The sequence below is a fragment of the Antechinus flavipes genome, chromosome 1 (genome assembly GCF_016432865.1).
Source record: "Antechinus flavipes isolate AdamAnt ecotype Samford, QLD, Australia chromosome 1, AdamAnt_v2, whole genome shotgun sequence".
Classification (NCBI taxonomy): domain Eukaryota; kingdom Metazoa; phylum Chordata; class Mammalia; order Dasyuromorphia; family Dasyuridae; genus Antechinus; species Antechinus flavipes.
The window spans coordinates 485,060,295-485,073,935 of record NC_067398.1 but is presented as its reverse complement, the minus strand read 5'-3'; the positions used below and the strand labels follow the sequence as shown (position 1 = coordinate 485,073,935).

General features: G+C 35.6%; 1 pseudogene; it reads left to right on the top strand.

Moving 5' to 3' along the window:
- The first annotated feature begins 7,982 nt into the window (after positions 1 to 7,982).
- Positions 7,983 to 10,874, top strand: LOC127546842 (UBX domain-containing protein 8-like; annotated as a pseudogene).
- Positions 10,875 to 13,641: the final 2,767 nt, after the last annotated feature.

The window sequence follows — 13,641 nt, the reverse complement described above, 5'->3', positions numbered from 1 at the left end:
AAGAATCATTTTCTTCTTTAAGACTCTATCTCCTTTTATAATTAGTTATTTTTTTCATAATCTTGTTTTTCTTGGATGCTTCTTATTTTTTTTTTTTTAGTTTTTCCTTAAAATCTCTCATTTGATTTTTGAAGTCTTTTTTGACTTCTAAAGGTTTTTTGTTGTTGTTGTTGTTGTTGTTTGTTTATTTTGTTTTGTTTTGTTCTGTTTTGTTTTCTGGGCAGGTAGCTATTTAACATTGCTCTGTGGGGTAAAAGAGGCTGTTGTTTGTTTGTTTATTTTTTAGCTTTACTGTCCTCCTTTGAAGATGAAGCCTAGTCTTTCCTAATCTCATAGTAAGTTTCTTCTATGCTTAGGTACTTTCAGTTTCGCCTGTTCACATTTTTTTTTAATGTGAAATATTAATGTAAGCACCTCTAATCTTGGGTTGGGAAGCATGGTGCCTCTGACTTCACTTCAGCTCCCCACTCTGACCTGGAACCTGAATCAAAAGCTCCATTGTACTGCAAGTGTCTGCAACCAGTAGCATCCCTGGCTCAGAGATTCTGCACTCACTGGGTGAGCTGGATTCTTCTCACTTAGGGCAGCATTTTAGCAGTTCAGCTGAGGCTGGCATTCCTAATCAGCAAAGTTCTCTCTGTCTTCCCGAACACAGACTCTTGACCCCTTTATTCCCTGCTAATGATACTTAAACTCAGATCTAGAAGTGACAGTTCCTGTGATTCAGCCTGAGACTAACTCCCAACCCAACTAGCCCCTGGGATCCTAGTTTGCTTTTTGTACAAAGCTAATCTAAAAATATTTATACTTCACACTCAGTTAAATCTCAATGCTGCAGTCTTTCTTCTGATTTTTAGGGTTCTCTTAAGAGAACCCCTGTTCTGCTCCAAGTCTTATTTTTCACTGCTCTATGTTCACCTTCAGGCACAGTTTTGTTTTATTAGTGGGGGGAACCTGGAGAATCTAACCTACTCAACCATTTACCCAGATTTCTCCCCCTTCCCTCACTTTCTTGTAATTCTATTACTATGACAATCAATTTTTGGACGTTTATTTGTCAATATTTTGTTGGCTAAATATTTATGAGATATTATTACCTAGTACAAACCTTTTGGTTCCTTTTAGATTCTAGGCTCTTTTAGACTCTTTTAGAGTCTAGCTATTTCATAGGCTTAATCTCGAGGTAAAACAATATCAGTACAATCAACAAATCTAAAGGTTTTTACCTATTATCAGTCCTTACTGTTGCTCTGAAACATGGTCCTCTTTTCAAGAAATATTTTTGTGAGGGAGGTTTAAAACTATTTAATATATGCTCTAACACCATCTTTTAATTTTTTTTTTTTTTTTTTTTTAAAGAAGAGCTCATCATTTTATAGCTCCCTTGGGGTAATAGGCACAATGTTTCATTGATATTATATTGAGTTTTGTATGAAACTCCCTTTCTAAACCTTTTCTTCTCTATTTTAAAGTTCCAAAATTACATATCGACTGTTATTACAGAACTGTCTATGACCTTGTGAGTCCCTTCCATTGAATTTTTACTTTAGATCAACAATATACACATAGCTACAGGATTATCTTCATAATTACATTAAAGTGTCTACAATATGCAGTATCTTTCTTCAAAGATATTAAAAAGCAGAAAATAGTGAAACTAAGAGATATACTAGAGTTTTGAAAAGTTGTATGATAAATCTTTTTTAGAAAAGTGAAATAGCACAGATGAATACTTTCCTTTCTAGTCTTCACAGATATCACTTTGGAAACACAATACATTGGATTGATAGAAACAAGTTAAATGCAGAATCAATAACATTACTCTACTAGTGTTTAGTTAGTTTGTATTCAAAGATTAGAAATATATAAGCATTATGTTTCATTTGAAGAGTTTAAGGAAGATTTCTATATTTAAATGCATCTCATAGCATCATAAAATATTGGAATGGGAAGGGATGCTAAAAGTTATCTCCCATCAAAAGCATAAATTGTCTCTACAACATTATCAACATCCTCTATCATCTCTTGAATATTTCCACTGAGAGAGAATACACTAGTACATTCTGCAGTCCATTCCATATTTGATGTACATTTATAATGCAATTTTTCCATGGTACAATAGAAATAGCACAGAATTTGGAGTTGAAAAATTTAGTTTTGAATCTTCACTGACATTAACAAGTTTATTATTTTAGGTATCATCTTTAACCAAAGTTTCCTTATCTGTAAAAGGGGATAAAATAATTTTATTATTTCCTCTCATATTTTCTGTGATGAGCAAATAAGAATGCAAAGAACCACTTTCTATCCAATTACGTGCTAAAGAGAAGTCAGCACTTATTAGTATCATGATTAGTGCTACTCATATTACTACTGGCATTTATAAAATATTTTAAAGTTCGTAAAGTTTTTTGAGTATTTTTCCATCTTAATCTCAGAATAACCCAAGTATAAACTATTTGTATTATTATTATTATTGTCATTTAAAAATAAGGCTATTGAAGACCAGAGAATTTGAATGATTTGTTTACTTTTGGTTCTACTTTTGAATCCTAGACAGTTCTTAAGATCAATTCAGAGGAAAGTCAATGTCATTTACATTTGACAGATTTATCAGTGTGTATATGTTAGTGATTTTTATTATTGCTAGTAAGAAACACAGCTAATAAACAACAAAATCAAGTTTGAATATAGAGCCCTTTTGTTGGCCAAATTCAGTACCCTTTCTCTCACAGATTATTAATGCTTCTCATGATCATCGTTATCACTATTATTTATACATTGTTATTACTTTTTTCATGAATGTTATAAGATTGGATATTGAAAAAGTCCTTCTTCAGACAGACTCTCAATAGATTGAGGATCTTGGAGAGAAATAGACTCTCCCTTTACCTTTATGGGGATTCCATAGAACAAAATGCTACCTCAAAGGATCTTTAATCTTATATCTTTTTGATATTTAACAGGGAAATATATATTGACTAAAGGTGTTTGCCACTGGCATAGATGATTTCTGGTACAAATTCAAATGGAACAAAAGAATTCCTTACAAATGATTGTTTCTTAAGATTTTTTTCTCAAAATATTATATCAAGTTGTGGTATATGGAAAGCTCTACTAAACAAGATCTATAATCAAGTAAAAATAATTTGGTCTAACAAAATTTTCTTTATTGCCATACATAGTTAGATAGAAACATCACAGAGCTTATCCATTAGTAGCATACCTTGAATAGATGCTATGGATGAACACGTTATTGGATCCAAAATTGAAGAAGAGAAGAAAAGTTGGCTTATTTGCTATTGGGTAATAGTTTAACACAGTTAGTAATCTTACAATGCTTCCTTAAAATAATGATCCAATTTTTTAACATCAATATTCTTCTGGTGATTTTGTATGACTCTATCATAAAATACCCAAAATTCAAAAGAATTAAAACTGGATCTCACCAAAAGGTAAAAGAGATTTTCAAGGTTGGCATTGTTGGTTGGTATGATATATTGATATATTATCAATGTAGAATTGCTTAGAAAAAGTAATATCATAGGGGATATGTTGGACCCTGACTTTGGGCCCTAGATAGCCAATAAAAATTACTAACATAGGCATTTTCTAACTCATTGATATGAGCATCATTAGACTTGCTAAGACTACAGAAGGAACACTTCCCAAAGTGTTCCTTGAATCCAGAAAACCACATTGATAATTTGACTTTTTGTGTTTTCAGTAGTTCCTGTGCCTAAGCTATTATCTAAAAAATATGCTGTTTCTAACAAGTTCTGCATTTCTACAGAAATCTTAGCATTCCTAATATGGCTTAGAGTCAGACTTATGGTATATAAGCTTTCTTCCCTATGATCCTAATGACCAACTAGTCACCCATGCTACTTGGCCAGCCTGCTTTTGGAAAATAAAGCTTTGACTCAAAGAGAATTATGTGTTCTCCCTCCAACTCAGAACAGAACCATAAACTCTCCTGCAGCAATATAAAGTCTGCTGTCATTTTGTTGTCATAGATATCTACACACACACACACACACACACACACACACACACACACACACACACACACACACACACACACACACACACACACGAGGTAAGCCGTTCAGATAGTGATGGCAAGTGATAGCAGCACTGGATAATCCAAATAGCCCTTTGGTAACAAAACAGAGTCATTATTTCTAGATAAAGGTGTGGACAAAAGATTGGCAGACCCAGATGAATTGCAAAGAATCTACAGGAAAACTCTTGTTAATCAGATTACAAGTCTATATCAAAATGTAATGAAATGGTTTAAAGAGCAAAACCAGATTTGTTTGCTTTTGGGGGGATTGTTGTTGTTTTGTTTTTGTTTTTGTTTTTGTTTTTGTTTTTGTTTTTTTTTGGTCATAAGTCTGAGCAGTGACAGCAAGCATACTCTATATCTTATGAATTCCTTCCATGTCGATGTTTCATTTAAACTTTTCTCTTTTCTTGATATTTAAATATATGTTTTTAAGGAAAATAACATAATTAAAGTAATGCATATCTTAAAATGTGTAATTTGAATCATAATAATATACAGATAAAGAAATAATGTACTCTCAAATATTGCATTAGATTTTATTTGTTGTTTTTATATGTGTATAATTAACCAGATGATAGTGAAAAGAAAATATGTCAATCACTGGAACTATCAGGATTGCATAGGTCTTATTTATCTCACCTGGAGATCTTTCTATATTCTGCCTTAGGCAATAATATAGACTGCTTGCATTATTACAAGTGGATTTTCTCTTATTATTGTGGGGGTAGGAAGCCAATAAAAATATAAATTGAGACAAAATACTTAATAAAATTTCTATTGTCAGAATCACAGTTACAAATTCATTGCCAGTGTAGGGAAAAGGAGTGGTTTAAAAATATAAAAGTCACTAAAATTATTTATCAATTTAAAACAGAAAGCTTGAGCTTCTGTAAGGGAATACAATTACTCATTGTCTTAGCCCCTAGTGGGAGTTATAAATTTTAATCATCTTTCCTCAACCACCAGAGATTTTAGTACTGTCATACAATAAGATACATGAATTTCCATTTTCAGTTAAACTAAAAATGAAAGACATAATGGCCCATTTTATACAAAGGCAATCTTGTCAGAGGCAGTCTATCATGTGGCAAATGGAGCTTCACTGCAGGCACCCACCAGATCTATTTGCCTACCACCAGATTCAATGAATCAGCCAGGGCCTTTAGGCATTTAAAATACTCTTTAGGTAGCATCATAAAAGAAGTGCCCATTCCATTTAGAACAGGTACCTGAAACTCCATGAATCTTTCCAGAAGGACTGATTACTTACCTCAGGATTGGAAAGGGTATCTACTAAATACTTACTTAAATTCTGTTTTGTTGGTTTATGGGTTTTTTGTGGTGAAAAAGGTGTCAAAAATCCATGGCCTACAGCTGTGTTCAATTGTCAACATGGTGCCCTCAGGCACAAGTCATTTAAAGCTCATTATTTTTTATATCTAAGGCCAATAAAAACTTTGTGTATAGTTGTTGTATCCTAGCTGAAAAATTTACCTTTCACCCTCCCCAAAAATTATTTGTTGCTACATGCAGTGTGGTAATTTGTTACAATTGTTCAATAATGTCAACCCTTTTATTCCTGCATTCCAAAGAAATGTAAGTATTGTCAGGTGAAACCCTGTAGGATATCTTGGTTTAATTCCTTTCTTAAATACCATTCCTTAAATCCAAATCACTCTGATTTTAGTAGATTGGCCAACAACAGCTTCCAATCCAAGCTCCACATGGTCATGGCTTGAATTGGATTGACTCAGAGTGAATGTAAATAGCAATTGTTTCTGTTTTACCAAGAAACCCTGAGGGTTTTCCCCTCCAGAATGATTTTATCTTTAAATAGGTAAAAAAGTCATTTTCTGTCTCATTTTTTACCTAAAACTTAATCACTGATTGGGCATAGATGCAGTCAAATTGAGATCTGCTAAAGACTTTTTAAGTCTTTAAAAGGCCAAGGCCCCTAGTTGCATTCACAGCCATCTCCAGTCTTCCTAATCTATACCTTGCTTCTGCACCCAGGTGGCTCCTGAGGGAAAAGTGGGGTTAATGATTTTGCATAATCCTCCCTCGAGTTCACTTGCATATCATGGCATTATCTCCCTGGTGTCTGGTCATCTTCAAGAACAAATGACAAGCAACAACAAGAAGCTTCCTAAATTTTTTTTCTGAACACTGGTTAAGTTTATTGGAAAAAAGTGTTCATTGGTGGAGACTCATAAAGATATATGTTTATATGAAAGATAAGGCTAAAAGTTCAAGACACAAGCCTACTCACAGAGAGTTCATGAATCTTTATCTGAGAATAATCTATAGAATTTATTACCTACAAAATGAATTTTTCAATAACAATTCGAAAAGAAATTAACCCTTTCTGTTTCTTGTTGTTTTTCTTGTCCTTGCGTTAAAAATAATTATGCATATTATTGGTAGGAAGTGTTGTTTGTCTTCCCCTCCCTAGGCTACCCCATTAGCCAATATTTATCCTGCTATTTTCTTTTCCACTATAGGATTTGGAAACCATTTGGACTTGGCATCTGTTGCTGCTCCTAGCATGTCTGGCTCAGGAGGATCAGAGCTGCAAATTCTACAGGGAAAATATTGGAAATTAATTTAACGCTCAAAGCAGAACAAAGAAGATTAAGATAGATGTCAATTTTGATCAGAAAAATATGTTTTGAATAATTCTAATTTGTATGTTTTTAAAGGACAATATTTTCAAAATTAAATTCTTGAAAAGATTCTGTGTGTGTGTGTGTGTATGTGGATAATTCCACACAGCTTTGTAGCAGCTGGTATATTACATAGTGCTGTAGTATACTACAGGGTACATTAATTCCTCTAAAAAGAGTGAAAAAGAAATAAAACTAAGACCCATAGTAGTACTCTTTACTACAGAGAAACATAATTAGAATATCTCAGTGCATTTTTCCCACCAATTATGTACCATTTTTTGGTTCCCAGCCTCTCTAATTAACCATCTTAATAGAACATTGTCCTATATAATACAATTCAGGAGGGGTGGGACACTGAAAAATGTATTAATGAAGTTTTACTATATTCTCTGCATAATTTTTATAACAGCAGATAATAGGATTTAAATCTAAGTAATATCTATCAGGAAGTCTGCATAAAAGATTAAGCATACCCATTAACCAGTACACTATAAATTTTATTAGCTTCATAAGTTCTATTTGGAAATAATTGTAAAAATACTATGTAGGCAATTTTTGATGTATAAATGTCTATGTTATAAATATTTAGATACAAATGGTGGTCCCAGTTTAGGACTCTTTTTTGGCAGGCAAACTTTGGTTTGCTTTCATTTGGGCTTTTTCTATTGACTGGATATTTCCTCAATTTTACTTACCTTGTCCCATTTTTTGGTGATGCAATGATCCAGGTTCCCTGTTAGCACTGCTGCCTTAGAAGAATTCCATCCATTTTTACCTCCTTCTTCTCTGGCCTATTCCCTTCCCAAGACCATTGATTTTGAAAATGTTGTTATTCTGACCTTCATGATTGCCACAGGATAATAAACTCAATACATGCTATATCCCTTTACATCGTTATTATTCAAGCATATAAAAGACCAATTGACTGATGCTGCTACATTGACAGTATTTTTTTTTTTTAACTTGGCAATCATCAATCTGTTTGATTGACTGGTTGCCTTGCCAGATGCTGTGGAAAGAGACGCTCACCTCAGATCCTGTCACTATTTTTCAATTTATTCAGTCAACCAACTATACAAATATGTAACATGTGTCAAGTATTGTGCTAAACAGTGGGACTTTAAAAGGAATGCAAAAATGGTCTGCCCTCAAGAAAGTCACATTTTAAAAGAGGAACAAAACTTTAAATCATGGCTTGAGCTCTGGTATGGCCTAGGTGCCAGAGCACCCTGCACTGTGAGGATGTTATGGGTCACTCCCACTCTGCCCCTGCTCTGCCCATAGCTACAGAAGGGAAAGGAGGGGAAGAAGAGGTAAGAGGGGATGGGAAGCAAGAAGGGAGGAGAAGGAAGGGGGAGGAATGAGGGGAGGAGAAGTGTTGTGCTACAGTTCCCTTTTATTGTTCTGCCTCAGTTTCCCTAAATTGTCCTGCCTCAGTTTCCCTAAATTGTCCTGCCTCAGTTTCCCTGAAACCCCCTCTTCTGTCTATTAGAGCTGAGATAATTAGGACTGTGGAGATCTGGTATTCCAGAAGATAAGACTCCAGATGTCCTATACCAGATTGGCATTGTCTATATCTCCAAGTTTCAGACTTCCTGGCTCTAGTTGGACAACTCCTTAACTCCAGTTTGTTAGAATTTATGTTCCTACCTGTCAGAACCTGATTGATGGTCTGGTGCCTGGAGGTTCCAGCTAACCATAGTTTGGACTCCACCCCCTACCTTTGTTTAGCTACCTGAGCTAAGAGTTATAAATATGTCTTTGAGAACTCACATTCACTGCCCGATGCTTTGTACATCAGCCCTGAGGGCATCATGTCTCCAGCACAATTTCTCCCTCTCAGAAATCCAAATAAAATATTAAAAACTATCTGATCTCTATCTTGCCTCAGTTTCTCTGGCATTACATTTGGTAGTCCCACCAAGATATTAGAACTGAGAACAGCATTAGAGATTAGAGACCTCAGTTCTCCACCTGGAGCCTTGTAGGTGACTAAAGCCTGGACTCTTTGTTGGAGAAGCTAGCCCTGATCTATTCCAGAATTTCCACTAAGGACAACACAATTTCAATTGCAGAAAGGCTCAAAGTAGATGCCTCCATTTTGGCCACAGGAGAGTAAGTCTGGGTGTCTTAGGATATAATTTGGTCTGTCTGTCTGTCTGCTAGCAACTGGGCTCTAGCAGGTGTTAATTTTTGGAAAAATCAGCAGGGCACTTTGTGATGTTATCTGTTTTGAGTGTCTTTAAGACATATCTGGTCTGAATATTTTTCAGACAATTAATGTGTCTGGGTGCTCTGGCACCATCTGGTTCTGGTTCTAGAATAACTGGGTATTCTGGAATAATTCTATGTTCTGGGTCTGGTTCTGGGTGCCACACTGTTGGCACAATTCTGGTTCTGGATATATTTTATATCTGGGCATTCTCTGTGAAGGCAGAGGAACACACTAAACTGGAGTTGGAAGCCTATTAAGGGCTCAGTTTGGAGTCCAAACTATGGTTAGCTGGAACCTCCAGGCAAGGGCCATCAATCCAGTTCTGACAGGTAGGAACATAAATTCTAACAAACTGGGAGTTAAGGAGTTATCCAACTAGAGCCTGGAAGTCTGAAACTTAGAAATATAGACAATGCCAATTAGGTATCCGATATAGGACATCTGGAGTCTTATCTTCTGGAATACCAGATCTCCACAGTCCTAATTATCTCAACTCTAATGGACAGAAAAGGGGGGGTTGCAACCAGGGAAACTGAGGCTGAATAATAAAAGAGAACTGTAACACAACAGAAGGAAGAACAGGAAGGGGAGAAGGAGGAGGAAAGACTGGGTGTTGTGCCAAAGTTCCCTTTTGATGTCCTGACCTAATTTCCCCATTGTATTATTTATTCTGCCTCAGGTTATAACCTTTCCCTCTTAATGTTTGATGAGATAAATCTCTGCCTCAGTTGCTCTGCCCCAAAACCCCAGGCTATAATCATTCCCTCTCAAATGGTTGATGAGATAAAGGTTTTATATCTTTAGGTTATAGTAATTCCTTCTTAATGTTTGATAGGATAAAGGTTTATCTATTTTAGATGTCATTAGAATATCAGTAACGTCCCTCCATTGTGTCCTCCTAAGGCCTTCTCCCCGCCCCCACATTAGATTATCCTCATCCAGGTACCTCCCCATTATGTCATTGTTCTTGTTATCCTATAAAAAACTGATACTTAATTGCTGGACTCTTTGAGATGATAGTCTTGTCCAGCCCTGGGACCAAACATGTATCCATTGGTCCCAGTATATCTCTCCATTTAATAAACTATTGAATTGGTCTCTAGTCTCTGTCTTGCTCAGTTTCTCTGGCATTACAGGGGAAGGGAGAAGGAGGAGAAGGAAAAGGGGGAGGAAGAGAAAGGGAAGAAGGGCGAAAGGGGTGGTTGGTGCTCAACTCAGGATGTTAGGATATCTTTTTGCTGAGTGGCCAGGCTTTGCTGTTTCCTACTATCCTAACCTAAATTATTTAGGTGGCCACCCCATGGCTTACATCTCAAGTTCCACCCAAAGTGTTTGACAGTAACTGAAGATAAGAACAAAAGAAGGCATAAACATGTAAGAGAAAAGTAGCAGGAGACCCTTAACAGCAAAAGCACTGGGTTCTTGAAGAATGCCTAGAAATCTCACCAGAAATGAACTGAAAAAACAAGAAGAATATTTCTATCAAATGATGGGTGAAACCTGGAAATCATTTGATGGCTACAAGCTAGGGGGTTATGAAGAACTAAATCTTATCAATGAAAGTAGAGCACCTGATGATACCTGGAACAAAGGAGCCTTCAGAAGATGGAAGCTGCCTGAGTACTGCCTGAATATGTGAGCCACAATCTAGTCACCTGAGCAAGAACATCCTGAGACATCTGAAGAAGTGATTGTAGTTGCTCTACACCATCTTGATGGGTGAGTGTTCAGATGGAGATTTTACAAGTCATTGAGTTCACAGGCATTGTTGGACTGGATGCTGAAGTTGGGTTATCACAGGTTCATCTACACCCTCTCCAATTCCTATCCCAGAAGTCCTTTGAAAGTGGGAGAAGACCAGACACTAGAAAATGCTACCCTAACTACAGATACTGTGCTGAATGTGGAGGAGAAAGAGCCCTAGGTCTCTTTGTGAAATAGGACTTGTAGGACAGGAAAGATGGATACACACACACTGTTAGTAAACAACAAGAGGGATTTCACATGATAATTAAACTAAACAGTAAATGGGCCCTTTACAGGCAAACATACTTACCCAGGTTTATATCCTCTGGCAATAAATGGATATATGGCCAAAAAAAGATACATAGAAGCATATAGAAATACAAAGAATAGATAAAAAGAAATCTTAGATTAGAAGGATCTGGCATTTAGGGAGGAACTTAGAAAGGTTCTTACAGATGGAAGTTTCAGGAGCATGTTTGTAAAATTGCAGAGTAAGGCAGAAAATTCAAAGCTCTCTAGATTGCCCCCCAAATAACAAAATTTTACCTGTAGGTGAGACAAATGAAAAACATGCAAGAGTTGGGGAAGAACCATGGTCCTGAGAGACTCCAAGACAGAAGTTAGGACAGTGTAAATTGTAAAGGTCTCCAAGCTAGCACCACTGCAATAGCATGGAGTAGCTTCAGACCCAACCACAGAACTTTCACCTCCAGGACACTGAGGAGAATTGGGAGTGTGAGTCCCAGAAGATTGAGGAGAACTTCTATTGAAAACAAACTCCAGGCCCAGTTGTGCTGCTGAGATGTATGCACATATTGGTGAATATAGAAGCAATAGATCAGGGAAGCTTCTGGCTGTAGCCACTTACAGAAGGGTAAAGTTCTTGTTTGGGTTTGCAGCCCAGAGGGGAGAACTGAAGTGAAACCAGAGGCATCGTTCTCCCCATCCCACCTGCTACCCCAAATAGATTACACTGACAAGCTATTATTAAGAAAAAAAAAAAAAATGATCAGGCAAATGAGAAAACCCAACTATAGAAAGTTTCAGTGGTAATAAGGGAAGACAAAGGTTCCTCTTTAAAGGAAGACATTGAAATTTTTAAAAAGCCTCTCCTATTCCAAAGAGTGATGTTACATGGCTACCTAGAATTCATAGAAACCTCAAAAAATACTTTAAAAAATCAAATAAGAGAGATTGAGGAAAAACAAATTTAAAAATAAGAACAATCCAAAAAAACTAAGAGTGTGAAAACAAAGTCAACCAACTAGAATAGCAGATTCAGGGATCCAGAGTCTTAAAGAAGAAAAGACTCTTTGAAAATTAGAATTAGGCAAGGTGAAGCCAGTGAAATTATAAAAGACCAAATATAAAACAAAATGGAGTTTTAAGTTTTATGCACAAGAAATGTAAATGATCTAAGATTGCCATTAGTAATTGGATAGTACAAAGGAAAGACTAAGAGCTGAGTATGATATGACTTTAAAAAGTAAAACCATGTAGGTAAAAACATAAATTATGCTATATAAATGAGATGCTAGAACAAAAACCAACAAAGAGTCATTAGATGGAGGAGAAGGGCTAGTAGTTCTGAAATCCTATTCACACTGGGAATGGGTTAAAGAGGAAACAATATATACAAGATTACATACAAAATCTATAAAGAAATAAGAGGAGAAGGGAATAGATTAAGGCGGGTATAGAAGGGTACATAGATTAACAGCTTTGGGATAAGGAGTATAGATTAATGGGAAAGAAACAAAGAGGGAGGGAAAGGATAAAGGGAAAAGATAAGGGAGGAATCCTTGGGAGAGGGGACATTACATAATAGCAAAGCAAATTAGCAGCTAGAAGTAAACTGGAAGAGTTAGCAGGGATAAGAAACAAGAGATACACAAAAACACAATAAAATTGATTGGGAGTAGAATTTATTAGGGAAAAATGTAAGGGCAGTAACAACTGATCTTAGACAAAGTCAAAGTTTAAAAAGATTCAATGGAGAGAAAAGTACATTATATGTCAGCTATATTAATGGTGTTTTAGATGTATACGTATATGTGTGTATGAATGTGCATATATATGCATATATGAATGTATGTATGTATACACCTACATACACACACTACATAAACATATACGTGCTTAACTGTAGCCTTCTTTTATGGCAGGAAGTGGAGGGAGAGGAGGAATGGCGGGAGGAGGGGTGGAAACAGAAAGAAAGAAAAAAAAGTAAAAAGTACACAGCAGAGAACAAAAGAAAACCTACCAGGAAGAAAAGAAAAATAGACATTTCTGAATACAATATCTTCTATTATTACATATGCTTTCCTGATATGAATATTTATTGTTATATATTCTGAATCCTCCTTTATGTTCTGCTGTGCACATGACAATGTTTATTTTCTTATTTCTGTCTTTTTTTCTATTTTGTATTTAAATTTTAATTAAATAACTACATTATTTAAAAAAAACAAAAACAGAAGAATTTGAGCTAAGTCTTGAAAGCTAAGGAAACTGAAGTACTGAAATAAGGGTGATAGAGTGTCCAGGAATGGAGGAATCATAATCTTCCCTTATCTATAGATATAATAGATATGTTTTTCATACTCCCATAACTTATGATATCACCCTTTATATCTAAAACCTTTCACCTAGTTTGACCTTATCACACTTTATAGTGTGAAATGTTGATCTTTATCTAATTTTTGCCAAACTGCTTTCCAATTTTCCAAGCAAGTATGGCAAAGTGAGTTATTATTGCAAAAATTTGGATCCTTCGGCTTATCAAACACCAGATTATTATGGTCATCTACTCCTGTGTCCTGTATACCTAATCAATTTCAGTTATCCACCACTCTATCACTTTGTCAATACCAGATTGTTACCAATCTGAAATATATTTTGAACTGGAACTGCTAAGCACCTTTCTATAACTTTTTTTTTTCACT